At 47.5% G+C, this 22,350-nt stretch overlaps 1 long non-coding RNA gene across 1 annotated transcript; it reads right to left on the reverse strand.

Annotated features, from left to right (window-relative positions):
• Window positions 1–3,464: 3,464 nt before the first annotated feature.
• LOC140404420 (uncharacterized) lies at window positions 3,465–21,623 on the reverse strand. Its single transcript, XR_011938504.1, has 2 exons — window positions 20,751–21,623; window positions 3,465–4,364 (listed from the first exon to the last, which is right to left on the reverse strand). It is a non-coding gene; the product is annotated as an uncharacterized lncRNA (long non-coding RNA).
• Window positions 21,624–22,350: the final 727 nt, after the last annotated feature.

A 22,350-nucleotide genomic window follows, 5' to 3' on the forward strand; every position in this document is an offset into this window, starting at 1 on the left:
CCCACAGATACAGCACTCTATGTGTAACCCTTAATACCTTTCCTAACAACATCCATAAGCCAAACACCCTTTTAACAAAGCAGTAGGTATAGGTTCTTTACACAAGACAGTTATCACTTTTAAATTATCAAGTGGCCTGAACACCTTTTAGTATACGGAGAGAGAGAGAGACAAAATGAACCTTCTTTGCCAGACATTCAACTGCCTAAAACAAAAACAAAACACAAAACCACAAACAGCTTCCAGCTCAAAACAAAAGTAAAAGCCAGAGACATAACCCAGCTCCATCCACACAATTACATCACTGCAGCTATTTGATAAACACCCATTTCTTAAAGGTGCACTCCCATGACAGTAGTCAAGAACTACCCCTGATGACGTTTGACTCCATTGGTAGTCAAAAGCTAACCCTGCTAGCCTTTGACCCCCTTGGTAGTTGAGAACTACCCCTAATCGCCTTTAACCCCCCCTTGATGGTCAAGGTTGACCCCTGATAACCTTTGACGTCCTTAGTAGTCAAGAAGCACCCCTGATAACACTGGTCAACACCCAATGTACATCCATCCAATGCCCCCCTTAAATTTAAATGATTTCCTAGTTTGAGCCTCCATATGGTGTAAGAACACCCACAATGCTGTTCGGAAGGAAGTTCCAGAATTTTGACCCAGCGATGGAACAGAGGACCATAAGAAACAGGAACAGGAGGAAGCCATTCGGCCCCTTGAGCTTGCTCCATTGAATCATAGAATTTACAGTGCAGAGGCAGGTCATTCGGCCCATCAAGTCTACACCAGCCCTTGGAAAGAACACCCTACTTTAAGCCCACACCTCCACCCTATCCCCGTAAGCCAGTAACCCCACCCAACCTTTTCCTCACTCAGGGGCAATTTAGCCTGGCCAATCCACCTAACCTGCGCATCTTTGGACTGCGGGAGGAGACGCCCACAGGAAACCCACGCAGACACAGGGAGAACGCGCAAACTCCACATAGACAGTTGCCCAAGCCCAGAATTGAACCCGGGTCCTCGGCACGGTGAGGCAGCGGTGCTAACCACTGCGCCACCCTGCCACCCATTTAGTAAGACCATGGCTGATCGAACTCACTAAGTACACACTCCGTAACCCTTAATTCCCCAACTGATTAAAAACCTATTGATCTCAGCCTTGAAAATGTTCAAGGACCCGCCCTCCACAGCTTCCTGGGGTAAAGAATTCGAGCGACAGTGAAGGCACGGTGATATATTTCCAAGTCAGGATAGGGGGTGACTTGGAGGTGAACTTTCAAGTGGCGGTGTTCCCATGTGTCGACTGGACAATGGGTCTGCAAAGAACAAAGAACAAAGAAAAGTACAGCACAGGAACAGGCCCTTCTAATGAGCACTGCCACTTTCCCAATGCCTTCCCAAAGCATTGAGTCTTGATATTCCTCGTGCGAGATGTTGGTGTGGTGGGAGCATCTCTGGACTACGTATCCCGAGGCTTCAGGCTAACGCTTTGGGGAAAAGGGATCAAATCCCACCGCAGCAACTGGTGGAATTTAAATTCCGTTAATAAAATCTGGAATTGAAAAATAATCTCATTAAGGGCGACCATAAAACCATTATCGATTGCCGTAAAAATCCATGTGGTTCACTAATTCCCTCAGGGGACGGAAATCTGCTGCCCTTACCAGGTCTGGCCTACGTTTTTTTTTACTATGAAGTATATTTATTAAGGCTTTACATTTTAAAGGATAACGCAACAAAAGTACAAAATAATACATTGCCGTAAACAAGGATAAAGAAAATAAAACGGCCCCACCGAGTACACGGAGCGACAGGAGGACAATATCATAACTGGCTCGGTACGATCATTGGACATGGGCTGGAGTCTCGGGAACCCCAGCCGTGTGCTTCTCGGCTTCACTCATCCTTCACCCCGTTCCGGTTCCACTCATCCTTCTTGTAAACAAGGTGGGCGGCGGTACGAACAGAACACTCCCCTTCCACAAACACAGGGATTATAAGACATGAATACAAGAAAGGAGTAAAGCTGTGCACATTTCCCGTGATCGACTCAACATGCTATTTCGAGAACAGGATAATCGACAACACCCGCCCTCACGCTCACACCTCGCACTCGCTTGTAGGAGAACGGACAACATTAAATAGTAAATATCAGCAACAAAATTACAAGGGAGCAGCGTCCAGGATTGTAGAGAAATTGCAGGTTAATGCAAGATAAAGGCACCGTCCACATTGCACGAGAAGATAAAGGGTAAGCCAGGATCAGCAAGCACTCTTCAGGATCTCGCATGGACTCCAACGATCGAAGCACAAGGCACCGTCACTTCCACCATGCGGCAGCACGGTAGCATAGTGGTTAGCACAGTTGCTTCACAGCTCCAGTGTGCCAGGTTCAATTCCCGGGTTGGGTCACTGTCTGTGCGGAGTCTGCACGTTCTCCCCGTGTCCGCGCGAGTTTCCTCCGGGTGCTCCGGTTTCCTCCCACAGTCCAAAGATGTGCAGGTTAGGTGGATTGACTATTCTAAATTGGCCTTAGTGTCCAAAAAAGGTTATGTTGGGTTACGGAGATAAAGGGGGATACGGTGTGGGACTTAAGTGGGGTGCTCTTTCCAAGGACCGGTGCAGACTCGATGGGCTGAATGGCCTCCTTCTGCACTGTAAATTCTATGTCTATGTCTAGCTCGCCAATGCCCAGGTGGTCCACAGCCTAGGCCCCTACCTGGGGGATGATTTGACCAGCTCGGCCATTTCCAACCTCTCACGACTGGTATCGGGAATAGGACCAGCGATTGGTGCGTCTGACTGACCCCTGATCTCAAAGATAGGATTTGTTTGGTCCATTGAATCTAATGCACCCAGCCTCCAAATCAAGATTACCAAACATGGGAGCTCATTTTCAAACTCAACCGGGAACTCACCACCCAACTCTTGCCAAGGACCGAGCCCATGAACCCACCTTGCCTGGCCCCTACCTCCCAAACCGGTCAGGATAAACGACACACCATGCAGTGGGATCGCGATGACACGAATGGGGAACCCTCACCAGGAGAAGTTCTCTTTCAATTGCAAGAACTCGCTCATGCACCTCCACTGCTCTCCTTGAGGTACCCCACAATTCCTCAAAGTGAGCTCTAACGACCTGCACCGCAGAGCCGAGACCTTCAACCAAGACAACATTTCCAATAGCGGCCATTATCCAGTCACACCTAGCACCCCCGAAACTAGCCCGCCCAGCAACAACTCTGCCACTGCGAGCTGCCCCCCCCCCCCCCCCCCACAAAGCCCATTCCCATCGCCACGAACAAACGAGGATTTTTACTGCTGATCTCCGCTCTTCTTCACAATGCACCAATCAGGAACCTCCAGGGACATCGCGCAAGCCATGTAACCCAACAGGAAGCAGGTATGAAACGTGCACCAGGACAAAACAAAGGATTAAAAGATGAGCAGAGCTCGTGAAAACAGAACCATTCCCCTCAGAGGAGAGTTTAATCTGATGATGCTTTAAATAGAGAGAGATACTGAGAAAATGTACCTGTGATCAAAATGTTTCAATGTGGACCAATATAGCAACTGCAGTTGCAGATTGCATCATTGGAGTAGGTATAAACTGTTTAATATTGAGAAGAAAAAATAAGAATTTAGTTCCAACCAGTTCAAACAATTTAGTTCAAATCAATCCAATTCAGTTCAATTGAGTTCAAATCAGTGCAATTCATTTAAATCAAATCCATTAAATTCAGTTTAAATCCATTCAAAGCAGTTTTAATCAATTTAATTTTTTCAATTCAATTAAGCTCAAATCAATTAAATTCAGTTCAAAACAAATCAATCCAATTCAGTTCAAATCGATTCAATTCAGTTCAAATCAATTCAACTCAGTTCAAACTAATTACATTTATTTCAAATCAGTTAAAATCAATTAAATTCAGTTCGACTAAATTCAAATCAATTCTGTTCAAATGAATTCCAATTCAGTTCAAAATCAGATCGATTCAGTTCAAATCAGTTCAATCCTTCAGCAACAAACTAGGGATCATGAATTTAATCCATTTTCTGTAATCCTGAGTTCATCCCAAACTTCGCTGCTTTACTCAAACTCACACCAAGTCCCATCACCCACATGCTCAGTGACCAGCCCTGATTTAAAAGATTCATCCTGGTTTTCAAATTTCTTTCAGGATTTTGTCCTCTCCCTTTCCCTGTAATCGCCTTCAGTTCATACAGCCCTCCGTGATCTTTGCATCGAATTCTGTCCTCTTGAGCATCGCCAATTATAACCACTTCACCATAGGGTTGCCAACCCTTCAGGATTGGCCTGAAGTCTCCAGGATTTGAAGATCAATCTCCAGGACTCCGCTGTGGGGAAAAATCATTGAGACATTAAAAAAGATAGATTTCGCTTTAACTTTCTTCAAACATTTCTCTTTATCAGATATAGAGCCATTAAAGAAGGAGGGGGAGAAGATTAACCTGGCTGACAGTCAAACATCATCCACAGAATCCCTACAGTCCAGAAGGAGGCCATTCGGCCCATCGAGTCTGCACTGACCCTCCGAAAGAGCCCCCTACCTGGGCCCACTCAATCCTGATAATCCCGCACATTGACCATGGCCAATCCACCTCACCTGCACATCTTTGGACTGTGGGAGGAAACCGGAGCACCCGGAGGAAACCCACGCACACGCGGGGAGAGCGGCAGACTCCGCACAGACAGTGACCCAAGGTCGGAATTGAACCCGGGTCCCGGCGCTTTGAGGCAGTAGTGCTAACCACTGTGCCACCGTGCCTACCCCAAATTGGGCAATGAGTTTTGTTTCACAATTGGCACAGGAAGGCAGTGTGTCACAAGGATGGGCGTGTCGGCCGACTGAAGCAAATCATGCGGTGAAAACTCCAGGAATGCACTCTATCTTCCGGTCACAGCCTGTGCTGAGAAGCTGCACATCAGGTGGCTCTCCTCCAACAAACTTAAAAAATAGGCTCTTTTCGCCCGAAAAAGCCCACTGACGGCAAAAAAAAGTAACAACCCGCACCACTACCAGCAACACATGACGAAAATGGAAAATAGCAGCCATTCCAAAGGACGTGGGGAAACCAGTAGTGGAAAAAGTCTGGACAGACAAACGACTGAGCCAGCTGACGCACGAGGCAGTGAAACCCCGACCTCTGGCCCGCCACTCCACACACACACACACACACACACACACACACACACATCTGGGCTGAGAGAAACATGAGGATACAGGGAAAGATCCCACAAAGGGTCAACAGCAGCTGCCAGGAGAGGATTGTAAAATGCAGATAGCCTTGGTCAAGCAGGCTTAGCAAACAAGACAAACAGGATTTTGAACGAAGCCAAAAACAATGGCTCACACCTTCATTGAAAGTAACTACCTTAGTAAGGATCTGGAAAAGAATGGATGAGGTTCAGTTGAATTTGGTGATAATTCTAGGTGTGAAAATTTGCTAATACCGGGTAAATTAAAGAAAACTGGAGACTATCAGTCTACGAGAAACATAATTCAAAGCCAAAATCAAAGTCAAAATTGAGCTGTGGACACAATTGGAAAATAAAACTACAGAAATTACAGGAATTAAAAGTAACACCTCTTGAAACCAAAGCATTTTGAACATCACAAAGGAAACAATGTAATCTGATCGGAGATGAAGTCATGTCAAAATGAATACTTAGTTGGATTAAAAGGTTTAGATCAAAGATACTTTTTACAGTAAAAGAAAAAAAAATGTTACTTTACAATGACGTCATAAAACCCAACTGTTAGAAAAGAATATAAACCCGAAGAAAGGGGATAGCAGGCAGAACCAGAACTCAGAGACAGAGAGAGAGAGACAGAGAGAGACAGAGAGAGAGAGACAGAGAGAGAGAGAGAGACAGAGAGAGACAGAGAGAGAGAGACAGAGAGAGAGAGAGACAGAGAGAGAGACAGAGAGAGAGACAGAGAGAGAGACAGAGAGAGAGACAGAGAGAGAGACAGAGAGAGAGAGAGAGACAGAGAGAGAGATAGACAGAGACACAGAGAGAGACATTCTGAATTATCCTTTGTGTACCCAAACAGGCGGCAGAATGTGGCGACTAGGGGCTTTTCACAGTAACTTCGTTGCAGTGTTAATGTAAGCCTACTTGTGACACTAAAGATTATTATTAATTAGTCGGTCACCAGAGAGTTTCCAGCTCACTCCGCAGGAAGCGTGACTGACCAGGAGTCTCTCCAGCCCTTGGTGTGTTTAGAAGGATTTTGCAGGTCGGTATTCAACCCGTTATGAACGCACCGTCCTTCGCCGTCAAGTCCTCGGGTGGGACCCAAACCCGGAGCTTCTATCTCAGAGGCAGGGACTGCACCACAAGACCTCCTCTTCGAGATATTGGTGCTCATCTAATTGTGGCCTCTGGAGTATCCCGATTTTAATTCTTCCATCTTTGGTGGACATGCGTTCAGCTACTCTGGATTTACTCAGGAGCTCTGGATTTTCCTTCCCAAGTACCCCTCTTCCACCTTTCAAAACCTACCTCATTGGTCACGCTATCGTCCACACATCTCCTCATGTGACAATGTCACATTTTGTTCGACAATGCATCTGCGAAGTGTACTGGGCCATTTTACAAGTTTTAAGGCACGATATAAACATTTATTTCAGTGCATTTCTCCTGTGAGTTCCCCTTGAAGCCACACACCATCCTGATAGTGAACTATATATCGCTGCTTCTTCATAATTAGGAGTCAAAATTCTGGAACTTGGGGATGTACATCTGAGGCTGCATAAGGCTCTGGTCAGACCCCATTTGGAGTGCTGTGAGTAGTTTTGGGCCCCGTATCTAAGGAAGGATGTGCTGGCCTTGGAAAGGGTTCAGAGGAGGTTCACAAGAATGATCCCTGGAATGAAGAGCTTGTCGTATGAGGAACGGTCGAGGACTCTGGGTCTGTACTTCTGGAAGTTTAGAAGGATGAGGGGGGGGGGGGGTTCTTATTGAAACTTACAGGATACTGCAAGGCCTGGATAGAGTGGACGTGGAGAGGATGTTTCCACTTGTGGGAAAAACTAGAACTGTCATGATATACATCAGCATATCATGGTGCAATCACACACACACTGACACACTGATGGACATACAGTAGGACCAACCAGCATACACGATCACAGCCAATCATCAGTGAGAGCACACGCACTATAAAGACAGGGGACACCAGAGTTCCCGCTCATTCTAGCAGCAGCCAGCTCAGAGCACAGAGCTCACAGCCTGCCTCTCAGACATTCACCATGTGCTGAGTGCCTCACCTAGATAGTGATAGGACAGGATCCACAGATAAGCTGGTAATGCACGTACCCAAGCTTACAGTATGTTATTACAGTTGAGTTGTTCATAGAGTCACACCATCTCCAGCTGTGTTGACCTGTTTGTAGACCAGAACTCCCAACACGACAAGAACCAGAGGACACTATCCCAGACTAAAGGATCCCAGACCCTTTAAAACAGAGATGAGGAGGAATTTCTTCAGCCAGAAGGTGGGGAAATCGGTGGAACTCTTTGCCGCAGAAGGCCAAATCACGGAGTGTCTTTAAGACAGAGATAGATCGGTCCTTGATTAATAAGGGGTTAAGGGGAAAAGGCAGGAGAATAGGGATGAGAAAAATATCAGCCATGAATGAAAGACAATAGACTCAATGGGCCGATTGGCCTAATTATGCTCCCATGTCTTATCTCAGTCCATAAAAGTACAGTGGGTGTACCTACATCACATGGACGTCAGCGGTCGACGGTGGTCAGCTCACCACCACATTCTCAAGAGCAGTTTAGACTGGGAAATGACTGCCTGCCTTAAAACCATATCATAGAATTTACAGTGCAGTAGGAGGCCATTCAGCCCATCAAGTCTGCACCGGCTCTTTGAAAGAGCACCCTATCCAAGCTCACACCTCCACCCTATCCCCATAACCCAGTAACCCCACCCAACACTAAGGGCAATTTTGGACATCAGGGGCAATTTATCATTGGCCAATCCACCTACCCTGCACATCTTTGGACTGTGGGAGGAAACCGGAGCACCCGGAGGAAACCCACGCACACACTGGGAGGATGTGCAGACTCCGCACAGACAGTGACCCAAGCCGGAATCGAACCTGGGACCCTGGAGCTGTGAAGCAATTGTGCTAACCACCATGCTACCGTGCTGCCTTGTCCGCAACTCACATTCCAAGATCAAATAAACAAACCACAATGCAGATGTTGTTGATCCTGCGTCAAGATGGTGACTTTTTTGGGAGAAAGTCTGTAATTTGAGATTGCAGAATACTTTCAACAACAGATATACATTCAAATCTCCAAGTTTAGCGACAGAAACCAATGGGATTGAATCGTAAACAAGACTACAGAGGCAGAAAGAATTTGTGTGCGGTGGGATTCCCTCAGGGTCAATTCTCAAAATATTTTGGCTCCAACCTACAATTATGGCAGGGATAATGAGACTGGATGGAATTGTGGTAAACAACAAGGGTAATAGAATCAAAGTATCTTCTGGATTTACAACATGGTTTTAGATAGATCACCCGGAGACATTAATGCTGAAAAAAAAAAACATGCTACCAAAGTTTTTTCTCATGCACCCAGCCAAGCAGCTCACAAGAAAATACCAACAGTGAAGAGAACAAGAATTTATACTGCATGGGAAGAGTGCGCTGATTGGGTGAGACATTACCATGGGAATTGAAGTATAAATTCTCATGCGGTACAACTTGTTCCTGTTATTGTAGGTATTTTCCATGGGTGGCATGATGGTGCAGTGGTTAGCACTTCTGCCTGTGGCACAGAGAACCCACGTTCGATCCTGGCCCCAAGTCACTGCCTGTGTGGAGTTTGCACATTCTCCCAGTGTCTGTGTGGGTCTCACCATCACAACCCAAAGATGTGCAGGTTTGGAGGATTGGCCACGCTAAATTGCCCCTTAGTTAGAAAAAAATTGGGTACTTTAAATTTATTTTTTTAAATTGTAGGCATTTTCTTATGCGTTATTCTGATGAGTGCAAAATGGAAAACTTTGGTAGCATCTTCTTTTATTATTTTTTTTCTAAATTTTTGTGTCTAAATTTTAGAGTACCCAATTCATTTTTTTTTCCCCAATTAAGGGGCCAATCCACCTACCCTGCACATCTTTGGGTTGTGGGGGTGAAACCCACGCAGTCACGGGGAGAACGTGCAAACTCCACACGGACAGTGACCCAGAGCCGGGATCGAATGTGGGACCTCGGTGCCGTGAGGCAGCAGTGCTAACCACTGCGCTGCCCTGGTAGCATCTTATTTTTAAAGCAATGCTCAAATTCGGTAGTACCAAAGACTATTAATAAAGTGCAAAGGCGCGACACAATTTCCAAAAGTGAACGTTTAAACAAAATGAAGGAGTGATTCCAAATTGAAAGGGTAGTTTAAGAGCTTAATTTAAAAATACTTGCAAATTTGGGGTGACTTGGTGCTTCCAAACTACAGAAAATAGGAAAACCATTAATACCTGGCAAGTTGAAGGACAGTACAGCACAATTCTATAAGCTTTGTTGAAAGAAATCCAATTAAGGGGCAATTTAGCGTGGCCAATCCACCTACCCTTGCACACCTTTGGGTTGTGGTGGTGAAACCCACGCAGACACGGGGAGAACGTGCAAACTCCACACGGTCAGTGACCTGGGGCTGGGATCGAACCCGGGTCCTCGGCGCCGTGAGGCAACAGTGCTAGCGGTCCCCATAATTCTCTACGTTGCCCTGGGACTTTATACTGGGTTGACCATTTGGGAATGTCTGCCAGGAGTTCCCTCAATTCCATACCTTCAGCAGGAACATCGCAGGGTCTAACCTGGTTATCGTCTAACCAGGGTCCCCTGCCAATATTCTGAAGTTAAAGGCAAGTCACGAGGGTGACTTTTAAGATCACAACTGCAACTGGGCGTGAGGGGGAGGGGGTGTAATAGAGAGAATTTTTAAATGTAAGAATGTGCGCACACATTGCAATTAACTGAATCGGAGCGTGGAGATGGCCATGTGGCCCATTGTTCCTCGGTCAGCTTTTTGATGGAGCCACCCATCGATCGCAGTTGCCGATTGCATCTCGGACGAGGGCAGGGATCGAACCAGTGTCTCTGGCGATACGCCAGGCTTCAATCATCTAAACTGACCGGCCAGCGAGAGCGCAGCCCTGCAGATCCACCACCACCAATAAGGAGTCCAGCGAATTCAGCTAACTTAAACCATTAACCCTGGGAAATAAGCTCCAGTTGCGATTCTGGTTGACAGAGGCGAGGTGGACATCAGATCTCCCAAAGGGTGCGCAGGCGATAACTCTGGTTTCCCACATTTTTCAAACTTTCCTCGGCATAGCTGTGGGCTGCCACGAGAAGAAAGTACAGCACGTTTTCCCGCTTTAGGGATTTGAGTGTTATCCGAGGGAAATGCTTGTGAAAAGAAATAAACAGACAGCAACCGTAATGACATCAGGGTGAACTAAACCTGGCTAAATCACCAAAAGCCAGCAGGCATGTTCAGCAGGTCATAGGGAAGGCAAATGGTATGTTGGCCTTCACTTCAAAGGGAATGGAGCATAAAAATAGGTAAGTCTTGCTAAAACTGTACAAGGCACCGGTTTCATCACAACTGGAATATTGCGAACAGTTTTGGACGCCTTATCGGAGGAAAGACATACTGGCTGTGGTGATATACATCACTGTGTACACAAAGGGTTAATGTACACACAATACATCTAGCGCGACACTAGAGGGAACACCAGAGATATGACACAGGCAGTCAACCAATAGGTCAGTAAGATAGGACACGACCAGTCACGATACAGAGGTGACACTACCACAGGAGGGCATTACACCAACCCATATAAAAGGACACAGCACACATGCTCAGTCTCTTCCCAGTGGAGACACTCAGTGAGTACAGACACAGGGTTGATTGAACATCACACCCACCACGTGGATTGTAGCAGACTGGTTAGTCAGTCTGAGTAGCTATAGCAGGATTAACAGTAGCGTCGAATCCAAGTAGGAGAATTGTTAATAGTTTAATAAACGTGTTAAAGCTATCTACAAGTCTGAACCTTCCTTTGTCAGAGTGCCCATCAAGGAAGCAGCTTATGCGACGACAAGAGCATAACAAAACACTGGCATTGGAGGCCGTCCAGAGAAGGTTCACTGGATTGATCCCGGGTAGGGAGGGTTTTCTTACGAGGAGAGGTGGATTAGGTTGGGCCTGTACTCATTGGAGTTTAGAAGAATGAGAGGCGACCTTAAGGGACATAGGGCGCTTTTCTCCCCCCCACGCCGGGTGGGAGAATCACCAGGGCGCTGCGCCAATCGCACCACACTGGCACGTGATTCTCCCACCCCCCGGAAACCAGCGGTGCGCGATTTGCACCGGGCCGCTCGGAGAACCGGCGAGCGCCGATTCTCTGGCCCGGATGGGCCGAGCAGCCGCTACGACCCGACAGGTTCCCACCGGCGCCATCCACCCCTGGCCTGTAGGGGGAAGGTGGGGGGGGGGGGGGCCGGCCTCTTCCCATCTCTTCCCCCCCCCCCCCCCCCCCCCCCCCGGGGCCTACCTCCTTCCGCGTGTGGCCCCAGAACACTGGCTCCATGTTGGTGAGGGGCCGGTGTGTGCAAGACGTTCCCCACGCTTGCGCAGGATTGGGTTGCCCCAACTGCGCATGCGCGTGTTGGCTTGGCTCCGCGCAAGGTCGCTGGAGCTGCATGAACCGCTCCAGCACCGTGCTGACCCCCTGTAGGGGCCAGAATAGGTCATGTCCGGGCCCTGCTTGCGCCGTCAGGAAACGCGACGGCGTTCACGACAGCGCGAACACTTGGCCTCAATATCGGAGAATCGCCCCCATAGGATTCTCGGGGGGGCTTGACAGGGTAGATGCTGACAGTACGTTTCCCCTTAATAGTAAGAATTAACAATAACCTTTATTGTCACAAGTAGTCTTACATTAACACTGTATTGAGGTTACTGTGAAAATTCCAGCATCTGTTTCGGCTAGAGAGAGAATTCAGAATGTCCAAATTACCTGACAGCACGTCTTTGGACTGTGGGAGGAAACCGGAGCACCCGGAGGAAACCCACGCAGACACGGGGAGAAAGTGCAGACTCCGCACAGACAGTGACCCAAACCGGGAATCGAACCTGGGACCCTGGAGCTGTGAAGCTACTGTGCTAACCACTGTGCTACCGTGGGAGAGTCTAGGACCAGAGGGAATAATTTCAAGAGTTAAGGGGTCAGCCAGTTAAGACAGAGAGTAATGGATCGGTGAAATTCTTCACGAAGAGGGCTGCAGAGGTTGGCTCAGTCAGTATATTCAAGGCTGAATTAGACACATTTTAAAAATCAGTAACAAATCAAGGGTCACGGGGGTAAGGCAGGAAAATGGAGTGCAGGATCATATTAGATAAAAGGGCTGAATGGCCTATTTCTGCTCCCACGGCTTATGGAATAGATCGATCTACCTCTATTAACTGAACTGACTAACTAAACACTTCAAAGGAGTTCAAGAAGAGTTTGGGAAAACATGACAGAGAAGTCCTTGAAATAAGCAACGTTTGACTGTTTACATGAACAGACTGTTCAAAGGACTGGAGAACACGTCATGAGATCTGATCCAGACATGTAATTTTGAGGAACGAGTGCAAAGGAGAATTTCTTAAAAAGCAGACAGTTGTTTGGAGAGCTTGAAGAAAGGCCTTTAGTTTCTAGATTGTTCTATTGCGCCCCATTTATGTATTTCTTGGCACCAGTCATTCAGATCCCACCACTGCAATTGGGGAATTGCAAGCCCAGATAAAAATCTGGAATTTAAAAAAAAAAATAGATTTGAATTTGAGCAAAGTATTCGTCATGGCAACACCTCTATTCAAGAGTCCACTTGGCAACCAATCCGCAGTCTGTTGTTGGATTCAGAATTTGGTATTCCTGCAAATTGGTCTGATGAGTGCAAGATGGGAAAGCTTCAACAACATGTATTTTTTTTAAAGCAATAAAATGATCATTTAAAAAACCATCTGGTTCACCAATGTCCTACAGGAGGAAATTTGACACATACCATTTGACACACAGATGACTCCATTATATTGAGGTAGGGGGCTCATTCCAACCTTCGAAGGCAACTAGGGACAGGCAATACATTCTGGCCTTACCGCACATTTGTGAATTAATAAATAAAAAGTCTGCTCAATATACCCTCAGATATCTCGTGCTTTACTTGGAGGAAGCAGTTTCCAATCTTAGAGGATGATGACAAAACTCTTACAAATGCCAGGTGATGACATAGAGATAGTCAACATGGTTTTGCGAAGGGTAGTCGTGACTCTCAAACCTCATTTGAGTTCTTTGAGAAGGTGACCAAACAGGTGGATGAGTTGATGTGGTGTATATGGATTTCAGTAAAGCGTTTGATAAGGTTCCCCACGGTTCGCTACTACAGAAAATACAGAGGCATGGGGTTCAGGGTGATTTAGCAGTTTGGATCAGAAATTGGCTAGCTGGAAGACAAAGGGTGGTGGTTGATGGGAAATGTTCAGACTGAAGTCCAGTTACTAGTGGTGTAATACAAGGATCTGTTTTGGGTCCACTGCTGTTTGTCATTTTTATAAATGACCTGGAGGAGGGCATAGAAGGATGGGTGAGTAAATTTGCAGATGACAGTTGTGGACAGTGCAGAAGGATGTTACAAAAGTTACAGAGGGACATAGATAAGCTGCAGCGCTGGGCTGAGAGGTGGCAAATGGAGTTTAATGCAGAAAAGAGAGGTGATTCATTTTGGAAGGAATAACAGGAAGACAAAGTACTGGGCTAATGGTAAGATTCTCGGTAGTGTGGACGAGCAGAGAGATCTCGGTGTCCATGTACATAGATCCCTGAAAGTTGCCACCCAGGTTGAGGGGGTTGTTAAGGCGGCGTACGGTCGCCACGAGTCCAGTGGTGGCAACGACGTTGAAGATCTGGGGGCAGTGGAGATGACACAGGGGCGAGGTGGGAGCCTCGGTTTGGTCCCCGATTCGTGAGAGCCATCGGTTCGTCCCGGGAAGGATGGATGGGGGATTTCGGAGCTGGCATCGGGCAGGGATTAGAAGAATGGGGGACCTGTGCGAGCCTGGGGGCGCTGGAGAAGTTTGGGTTACCCCCGGGAACTGCTTTCAGGTATATGCAAGTGAGGGCGTTTGTATTGGCGGCAGGTGAGGGAATTCCCGCTGCTCCCGGCACAGGGGACTCAGGACAGGGTGATTTCGGGTGTATGGGTCGGAGAGGGCAGGGTCTCAGCGATCTACCAGGAGCTGAAAGAAGAGGAGGTGGCCTCAGTAGAGGAGTTAAAGGGCATGTGGGAGGAGGAGCTTGGGAAGGAGATAGATGAGGGTCTGTGGGCTGATGCTCTGAGTAGGGTTAATTCTTCCCCCTCTTGCGCCAGGCTCAGCCTAATACAATTCAAGGTTATTCGCAGAGCGCATATGACAGGGGCGAGGTTGAGTAGGTTCTTTGGGATGGAGGACAGGTGTGGGAGGTGATTGGGAAGCCCGGCGAATCACGTCCACATATTCTGGTCGTGCCCAGCCCTGGATGGGTTCTGGAGGGGCTTCGTGAGGACCATGTCCAAAGTGGTGAAAGTCCAGGTCAAGCAGAGCTGGGGGTTGGAACTATTTGGGGTAACCGATGAGCCGGGAGTGCAGGAGGTGAGGCCGGTATCCTGGCCTTTGCATCCCTGGTAGCCCGGCGGAGGATCTTGCTATTATGGAAGGACGCGAAGCCCCCCAGTGTGGAAGCCTGGATAAATGACATGGCAGGGTTCATTAAGTTGGGGAGGATAGAGTTTGCCTTACGAGGGTCTGTGCAGGGGTTCTTCGGGCGGTGGCAACCGTTCCTAGCCATCTCGCGGAGCATTAGGAGGCAGTCAGCAGCAGGAGCAGCAGCCCAAAGGTTGGGGGGGGCTTCCCTACAGGTACCTTTGGGAGGGCTACTGTATATGGGGAAACCCAATGTAAAACTTTATATAATTTTTGACTGTTGTGTTCGTTTCTTTTTTGTAATGGGGGGGGGGGGGGGGGGGGGGGCGGGGGGGTTGTTAACAATTGTTGGAAAATTTGAATAAACTTTTTTTTTTAATAATATAAAGGCGTATGGTGTGTTAGCTTTTATTGGTAGAGGGATTGCGTTTCGGAGCCATGAGGTCATTTTGCAGCTGTACAAAACTCTGGTGCGGCTGCATTTGGAGTATTGCGTGCAATTCTTGTCGCCGCATTATAGGAAGGATGTGGAAGCATTGGAAAGGGTGCAGAGGAGATTTACCAGAATGTTGCCTGGTATGGAGGGAAGATCTTATGAGGAAAGGCTGAGGGACTGGAGGCTGTTTTCGTTAGAGAGAAGGTTAAGAGGTGACTTAATTGAGGCATACAAGATGATCAGAGGATCGGATGGTGATGTCTAGCACGAGGGGACATAGCTTTAAATTGAGGGGAGATTGATATGGGACAGATGTCAGAGGTAGGTTCTTTATTCAGAGAGTAGTAAGGGCGTGGAATGCCCTGCCTGCAACAGTAGTGGACTCAACAACACTAAGGGCATTCAAATGGTCATTGGAAAGACATATGGACGATAAGGGAATAGTGTAGATGGGCTTTAGATTGGTTTCACAGGTCAGCGCAACATTGAGGGCCAAAGGGCCTGTACTGCGCTGTAATGTTCTATGTTCTCCTCCAGCGAGAAGGGATTTAACCCCCACCCCTTGATATTCAATGGCATTACCATCACCGAATCCCCCACAATCAACATCCTGGGAGTTACCATTGATCAGAAACCGAACTGGACCCAGCCACATCAATACTGTGGCTACCAGGGCAGGTCAAAGGCTAGGAATCCTACAGCGAGTAACTCACCTCCTGATCCCCCAAAGCCGGACCACCATCTACAAGGTACCAGTCAGGCATGTAATGTAATACTCTCCACTTGCCTGGATGAGTGCAGCTCCAACAACACTCAAGAAGCTCGACACTATCCAGGACAAAGCAGCCCCTTGATTGCTCCCCCATCCACAAACATTCAAACCCTCCACCACCGACGAACAGTGGCATCCGTGTGTACCATCTTCAAGATGCACTGCAGTAACTCACTAAGGTTCCTTAGACAGCACCTTCCAAACCCACAACCACCACCATCTAGAAGGACAAGAGCAGCAGATACCTGGGAACCCCACCACCTGGAGTTTCCCCTCCTAGTCACTCACCGCCCTGATTTGGAAATATATCGGCCATTCCTTCACTGTCACTGGGGCAACATCCTGGAACACCCTCCCCAACAGCACAGTGGGTGTACCTACACCTGAAGGACTGCAGTGGTTCAGGAAGGCAGCTCATCACCACCTTCTAAAGGGCAACTAGGGATGGGTAATAAATGCTGGCCTAACCAGCGACGCCCACATCCATGAATAAAAATAAAGGAATATTACTAGGAATAATTTCAACATAACCATAACACCCTCAAAGTAGGAGAAGCAGGTTATCAAACAAAAGGTCTATTTTGACAGCTGGGTTTTGTGTGTTGATGTAACTTAGAATGGTCCTGCCCTCTGAGCTTCCTTACATTAGCAGTAGTTATGGAACTGCACACCCATACCTCGTTAAACATGCTTCAGACGGGTTACCTAGTTATCAAAGAGAGAGTTGGGGCTGTAGGTTGGAGGCGGTGACTGGGGCATTGTGGTACAGGAAGCCTTTCAACTGGAGGGAGCACATCAGAAGGGAGCGGAAGTAGGGGACAGTGCAGTGAGGGGGATTGGCATTGTCCTCTGCAGCAAAGAGAGAGAACCCAAAAGGCTGGGTTGCCTGCCCAATGCCAGGGTTCAGGACATCTACTCTAGGCTACACAGAAACTTACAATGGAGGGGAGGATCCCATTGTCATGATCTACGTCGTGGGTACCAACGACAAAAAGGTACAACGAGGAAAGAGGTTCTGAATAGAGAGTTTGAGGATCGAGGCACTAAATTAAACAACAGAACCTCCAAGGTTCTAATTTCTGGATTACCCGAATCAAGTGCAAATTGGTGTCGAGTGCATAAATGAGAAGAGATGACTAAAGCAGCAAATAGGGTCAAAGGGGAAATGGCAAGGCTGCAAAATTAATGGCCCTTTACTTAAATGCACGCAGTAATCAGCACAAAATAAAGTTAATGATCTTAGAGTCATTACAGAAATCTGGATCCAAAAGGAGATCAGAACTGGGAACTAAACATTCAGGGCTGGAGAGATTTTTCACAAGGACAGGCTGGAAGGTGGTGTTTTTCATGATCACAGAAATCCCGACAGATCAAGTTCAGCACCTAGAGCATTGCAGAAGATCAGATACTCAAGAGTGAGCACATGGGCAGCGTTCACTTGGCTAACAACGATGCTCGTGAACAAATGCACACTCGCACCACTCATGAAATGGGAGTGTCTAGGGAGTGTGACAGCAACCGGAATAGTGGCAACACACTACTGCTGAAGCCAATGTGCTTCAGGCACTATCCAACGAAGAAGAGTTGGCATAGTTTCTGTACTTCTCCCAAGTGCACACAGATGGGACAATGCACAAGGAGAGAAAGTGGGCAATCGCAAAGCAAACAGAATTTTAGCACAAGGGTAGAACACCAGCACATACATGGTAGAAAGTTCACACTCCACCAGTCAAGTCCTGACTATATATGTTAGCCACGTCAGAATCCGGTAATCCTCCCTCCGCACACCGACAAATGGCTGGGCGGTCTTCAATATAACTTCAATGTCAAGCAAGCTCACCCAACTAAGGAGCTGACGTGCTTAGCTGCACCTTTCAGCCACACAAAGAAAATTGAAGAATATGGTCATGGGGATTTCACACTATTCTGAGAACCATCGAATCCCTCGACGGCCATTCAGCCCACAAGAGGCTGCACCGACCCTCTGAAAGGGCATCCTAGCGAGGCCCATTCCCCCACCCGATTCCTATAGCCCAACCAACCCGTACATCTTTGGACACCCTGGGCGCAATTCTCCCATCGGGAGACTAAGTCCCGGCACCGGAGTGAAAACCGGAGTGTTTCACTGGCGTCGAAGGCCGTTCTCAGCCCCCTATTCTCCCACCCCCCCCGGGGGGCTAGAAGCAGCGCCGCATCATTTACGCGAGCCGGGCATTGGCACCGCGTAAAAGCGGCGCCGCATAAATGAAGCGACCGGCGCCGCGTAAATGATGTCACCCCGCGCATGCGCGGGGGTTGGCCGGCGCCGACCCGCGCATGCGCGGTTGCAGTCCTCCCCGCAAGAAGATGGCGGATTGATCTTGCGGGGCAGCAGAGGAAAGGTGGTCCCTCATTCAGAAAGGCCGGGCCGCCGACCGGTGGGCACCGATCGCGGGCCAGACCCCTTTTCAGCAGGAACCACCCCCCCACCGTTCCCGTGCTGTTCCCGCCGGCAGCAACCAGGTGCGGACGGCGGCGGTGGGAACCTGTCGTGTTGGGCAGGCCGCTCGGCCCATCCGGGCCGGAGAATCGCCGCTCGCCCATTACCAGCAGCAAGCGGAGATTCTCCCAGCAGCCAGCCGTGATTCACGACGTGCCGGTTTGGGAAGAATCGCATGCCGGCGTCAGGATGGCGTGGCAGGACTCGCGTGGCGCCCGGGCGATTCTCCCACCTGCCGTTTTTGGGGGGGGGGGGGGGGAGAAAGAATTCCACCCAGTGTTCCTGTAACAACCAACCCGCACATCTTTGGACACCAAGGGGCAATTTAATACGGCCAATCCACCTAACCTGTACATCTCTGGATTGAGAAGGGAAACCGGAGCACCCGGAGAAAACCCACGCAGACACGAGGAGAACGTGCAAACTCCAGCGTCACCCATGGCCAAGATTACACCCGGGTCCCTGGCAACATCAGACCCTTGCAGCAAGCTGTTAAAGCAATCTGTATTGCATCTTGCCCCTGAAGAACTTGGGGTTAAGATGAAACAGCAGCCCTGTGAAAGATCCTGGTGCCTACCAAATTGGTCAACACACCAAAGAGCTCATTAGAACATGATATTGCACCAAGGCATTTATCAACGGCAGAAAAGAACATCTGGCTGGTCATAATCTTGGCATGCTGACCATTAATCTGTCACCACCACGTCAGAATGGAATATTACAAAGTGACGTTGTAAAGCAGAAACAAGTGTGCACCGTGTGCAAGGAAACCACAAGTTTGAAGTTGGAGATAGTGTCCGCCGATGGTCAAACCACAGCCACACGCTCTGGCCAAAAGCAGATCATTCAGTTGCTTGGTACGATGTGTTGGATGACAATGCAAAGTGGGATGCAAAGATGCACTACGAGATGAGGGTACTGAGGGAAAGTGATTCCAAGATCGCAATTCCCTTTCCCACAAATAACTGGGATGTTGATCGCCCATCTCAACTGATCTGAAGAACCCCAACCTCTGGTTTGGAAATCAGAGCGCCATCATCAACAACCGTCACGTCTCAAAGGCAGTCCCTGTGCTCAACTTGGATTGAGCGGTTCATTGAGAAAACAGACATGTTTGTTCATGATAGCTTAATTTAAAATAAAGGTGGTTTAGTTTTACAAAGGGAAAAAGGATGTGGTATTCAATTGTTCGATGTATAATCACTTCTATGTTAACTCTATTCTGGGTGCCGTTCGTCAAGTCTGGTGTGGTTACAGAGAGAAACCAAACCAAAGTGTCCAAATATGTGCAGGTTAGGTGGATTGGCTATGCTAAATTGCCCCTCAAGTGTCCAGGAACCTACAGGTTAGATGGGGTTACAAGGTTAGGGCAGGGGAGTGGACCCAGGTAGAGTGCTCTATCAGAGGGTCAGTGCAGACTCGATGAGTCGAATGGCCTCCTACATTCGAATATGACCAGGACCATTTTTTATAAAATGCACTGTAAATAAAGCTTAAGCATAGAGAAGCTGGTGTCATCTCTTCATATCTCCAAGGCGGGATTTTCGGGATTTTCTCACTAGCTTAAGAAAAAGGTTGCTCCTGTTTACAAAACCGAATTTAGAGATTTCTAATTGCACAAATGAAAGGTTTTTGATTGATGGGGTGGGGAGTACCTGAAAGATTAAAAAAAGTCATCCACAGTTGCAGATTGTAGCGAGCAAATGGTCCTTAGCTCATTACTTTAAAATCAGGTGACTCACTGTATTGAATAAAACATTTTTAGCTACAAAATAAGACTGCGCCAGTTTATTAATTAGATAAATATAAACTTGCTATGCAAAAAAGGTGGGCGAGTGACACTGATGTGCATATTCTGGGTCATGAGCATTATGATCATGAAATCTAATTTTTTTAAAACTGATTGCACTGGGTTTATTGAAGATTGTAGAGCCCAAACTCTGTCTGGAATGCAAGGGAGAAGGGGGGCACACAGTTCCCCATGCGTGTCTATCCTTCCAAGGGACAGCAGGAGTTTGTTTGTACCAAAAGAGAACCAAGTACCCGATTCCCTGTTGGAGGGAGGCCGTGTTACCATCTCTTTCTCCCTCCTCCCCACCGCATCAGACACAGCTGAGAGTTGAATGCAGGAGGCAAGGAATGGTCGCACAGGTAAGAAATATTTCGCAATGGTGAAAAATTAAAGGCAACCCAAGTATATGTAATAATCACTCCCTAGTGGAAGACATGTTGCAGCCCATGTGGGTTCAGAGTGCAGCGTCACAAAACATTTTGCTCACCATTGCCCATGAGCAGATGCCACATTCCACTGGTTTCCATCCATGTAGATTTTGCGCTCCCAACGTGATGAAGTGATTCACATAAAGCGAGGGTGAGTACGTGCTGATTGCTCACAACGTTGACAAAAAAAAAAGTGAATATTTATTTGGTTTTACCATTTGACGTTGGACAGTTATATTAATACATGATTAACGGCAGCACAGTGGCGCAGTGGTTAGCACTTCTGCCTCACGGCACCGAGGTCCCAGGTTCGATCCCGGCCTCGGCCCCGTCCGTGTGGAGTTTGCACATTCTCCCAGTGTTTGCGTGGGTTTTCGCCCTCAACCCAAAGATGTGCAGGGTAGGTGAATTGGCCACGCTAAATTACCCCTTAATGGGGGGGGGGGGGAAGGAATTGGGCACTCAATTTAGAAAAATAAAAAAATATATATATCAATGATTAAGCATTTTTTTTTTAAAATAACTTGAAATATTCAACGTGTATTTAATCTTATTTGTGGGGGTCATGGTTAGTGACAAGCCCGGATTTCAATCTCAGCCCACGGAGGTCGAGACCCACTCACTAGCCCAGATTGCCCGTCATTGCAGTAAGGGCGAATATGGATTGCTGAATTCTTGAAGACCAGATTCCTCATTAAATTGTAGACTGGTTTTGTACGGAATGTGGATGTTGGGGGGGGGGGGGGGGGAAAAATAGCATGTACACATGCTGTAAACTACACCCTTGCTGGCTTCGAAAGATTGCCATAAAATTTACAAACTTAATGGTCTCTTTCACATGCAATTTTCATTTGTCCCCAAAGACAGGATTATTGTAAATTCTTATCGGATTGGCATTTATTGGACTTATCTGGCAGTGTTGCGCTCCATTTCGAAAGGCAACGTCGACTCCCAGAAGCCATCAACAGGAAAAAAGTACATTACTTCTTGCAACATTTCATTGTCAACTTGACCTGGAAATTAAGAAATGTCTTGCAAGCAATTAAAAAAAAAGTTTGTAAGTTGGTATCAACCTTTTAAAAAGAAAATATCCAACCTTGTATTGTATCCAAAAGCATCGGCTTTCGTGACTGGCCGAGCTTCAACTTGCAGTACATGTCGCTGGTTTGAAAACCGAAACACCTGACCGTGTGGACTGCACAAAGCATAACCAGACCCTCGAAACTCATTTAGCCAATACGCATCCCAGAAAAAATGTGTTTGGAGCCTTCTGCACAATTGGGGGGGGGGGGGGGGGGGGGGGGGGGAGAGAAATAGTGGAATGGGAGCAGACTCAGAAAATAATTCTAACGCAGTCCATTAACAGTGGAATATTGATCGGAACTTAAAGCAACAGAGGAAAAATGCGACCCTAAATAAGGCAGCCCCAAGAGTTACAGGTCATTATTTAATGCAGAAAGTTATTAAACAAGTGAATAGCTAACCAACCGCCTATTGGGAAATCCCAGAGATTAAAATATTGCACCAAGGTCAACAATTTTCAGCTCATGTTAGTTCCTTTTATATACAGGTGTCAATTGCCCATTCGAATATACAATCACGACTCAGCTTTCACCCAAGCTACGACACCCTTAGGTTTCAGAAGCCAGTTACTAAAAA

Source organism: Scyliorhinus torazame, chromosome 30, assembly GCF_047496885.1.
Source record: "Scyliorhinus torazame isolate Kashiwa2021f chromosome 30, sScyTor2.1, whole genome shotgun sequence".
Taxonomy (NCBI): domain Eukaryota; kingdom Metazoa; phylum Chordata; class Chondrichthyes; order Carcharhiniformes; family Scyliorhinidae; genus Scyliorhinus; species Scyliorhinus torazame.